A 2,500-nucleotide genomic window follows, 5' to 3' on the forward strand; every position below is an offset into this window, starting at 1 on the left:
GACGGTCAGCGGTTTAAACCTCTGAAGTCTCGATTTTCACGATCGCTGATCAAAAGTCTACATACGAGCTTTGCACGCTATCTGATCCACCCAAAATTAAACAGTGCTCAAAGTTTGTATCATGTTGAATTCAGAGTTTTGATCCGCCGATCGTGAAAATCGAGACTTCAGAGGATTGATCTGCCGACTACCAATTTATTGTGGCTCCAGGTTAAATTTTCAACATTTAGTTCACTACGTTATAATACCGTTTTTACTTATTCGTGTCCTTAAAAGTTGGGAGATCACTGCCCTATATTATATTTGAGTGAAAAAAAAGGTAATCATGAAACTTAGTGGTAATGACTCATTTAATTCCCCTATTGTTTTTCAAAATTATCAAATTTAAATTAATTGCGCTGCTCGGAAAATGACTAAGATAATAATACAGCATTTTGGTTAAATCTTCGATAACTTGTACTTTGCGAAAGGATTCTCAATGTACCTCAAAATATCAGTTTGTGTCAGATTTCTTTTCGTTAAAGAAAATGATTTAAATATTTTTTTAAAATAATTAATTTGAATAACAAAGCCACCAAAGCAAATAATTTGTAAAAAATAATTAATAAAAAAAAAATAATAATAATAAAATAAATAAATGAATAAATAAATAAATAAATAAATAAATAAATAATTAATACAGGTTTAAAGATCATTAAAAAAAAACAAATTGAACAAACAACTGACGTCAAATATTAAACTCGAGGTGAAGAGATTATTTTATTTAAATTTAAAAAAAAAAAAAAAAACAAAAAAAAAAACCGTTCAGGTTCTACCGAGATTTGAACTCGGATCGTTGGATTCAGAGTCCAAAGTGCTAACCATTACACCATAGAACCAGCTGTGCACAGTGCTTCTAAAATATAATATATAATATATATTATAATTAAACCCCCAATACAAATATATTTTTGCTGTTTCATGACGTTTGTGTTAGCTATGCACTTCAGCAGTGAAATTCTTTTGTCCGTGTCCATGATTTCCTTGTTTCTTTTGGTTATATCCGTCGTTATCGTCTTGCAACTCTCGACCCGTCGATTGGTGCTATATTTAGAATAGCGTTCGCAATAAATGTTTCGACCAATGAAAGCGAGGGACTCCGAGGGATTTTCCAGGTCATCGTTGATGAGTCATGCTGTTTGTGTACCTATTTCTGCTGTGGCTTTATCTTTATTTTTACGCTTTGGTTTGTGTCTTCTATTATTTTTTTTTTTTTTTTCAGTGTCGCTAACTTCATGTTATTCGAAATAAATGACATTACATTTTAACTTTGCAACGAGAGAGAGAGAGAGAGAGAGAGAGAGAGAGAGAGAGAGAGAGAGAGAGAGAGAGAGAGAGAGAGAGAGAGAGAGAGGCATTCGTTTTCTTTCTTTTTTTTCCAATACATTTATACAAATGGCATCTAATCAACGTATTGGTTTTGTTTAAATTGTCATCTAGTGATTCTGATAATGGGCTCAATGCCTCTTGAACTGTGTTCTCCATTCTCGTCTCAGTATCTGATATCGCAAAGTAGTCAAAGTTTGATTCCCATTCGATGAAGGTTTTTTCCTTGTATGTAGTATGTATTCATTTCTGTGCTCATCACAAGCTCTCCCTCTCTCTCTCTCTCTCTCTCTCTCTCTCTCTCTCTCTCTCTCTCTCTCTTTTTTTTTTTTTTTTTTTTTTTTTTTTTTGGACCCAAATCCTCTCCTCTTCTCTCTTACAACGAAATGCATATGAGCTAAAGTACACTTTCTTTTCTTTTAAAAAAGGACAATATGTGTAAATGATGAGCCCCCTGCTCACTCTCACCCAGTCGCACTCTCTCTCCACCTCTCACTCTCTCTCTCTCTCTCTCTCTCTCTCTCTCTCTCTCTCTCTCTCTCTCTCTAATAATAATTATAATAATAATAATAATAATAATAATAATAATAATAATAATAATAATAATAATAATAATAATAATAATAATAATGATGATGATGATGATGATGATGATGATGATGATGATGATGATGATGAAGATGATAATAATAATAATATAGTAATAAGTACATTAAAGTAGAAAATACAATAAATAAATAAATGAAACACCCTGCTTTATCCTGATAACATTATATTTACACCAAATACTTTCACGAATATAATATATTCAATTTCCCCTCTCCCCATCCCAGTCGACATCTTTTTAAAAATCCCATAATATGGTATGCGTGTCATTGTGACATTGTTACTGACACTTACGGGCCAACGCTGTATGCAAAAGACATCTACCTATCATTTTGCATGTCATGTCACCTGTCAAGAGGGTAGACTAAATATGGCATAATGTTAACCTGTTACAAACGGGGTTGGATTTTAATCTATCTTGACGACTTGCGGTGAGGAAGAAGTTCTGCCCCGTTGTTAATGAGTTAGTATCTATAATATTATTTGCAGATCTGACAGCTTAACGTTACCATGGGCTTGTTTTAGTAGT

General features: G+C 32.8%; 1 long non-coding RNA gene and 1 other non-coding gene across 2 annotated transcripts in view; both read right to left on the minus strand.

The window, feature by feature from the left end:
• Window positions 1–2,500, minus strand: part of LOC144970274 (uncharacterized) — a 265,721-nt gene that overhangs the window by 55,643 nt on the left and 207,578 nt on the right. The gene's annotated exons all lie outside the window — the stretch shown is intronic.
• Trnaq-cug (transfer RNA glutamine (anticodon CUG)) lies at window positions 807–878 on the minus strand. Its single transcript has one exon. It is a non-coding gene; the product is annotated as a tRNA-Gln (tRNA).

Source organism: Berghia stephanieae, chromosome 4 (genome assembly GCF_034508935.2).
Source record: "Berghia stephanieae isolate SIO BIC M18660-M18661 chromosome 4, UCSD_Bste_1.3, whole genome shotgun sequence".
Classification (NCBI taxonomy): domain Eukaryota; kingdom Metazoa; phylum Mollusca; class Gastropoda; order Nudibranchia; family Aeolidiidae; genus Berghia; species Berghia stephanieae.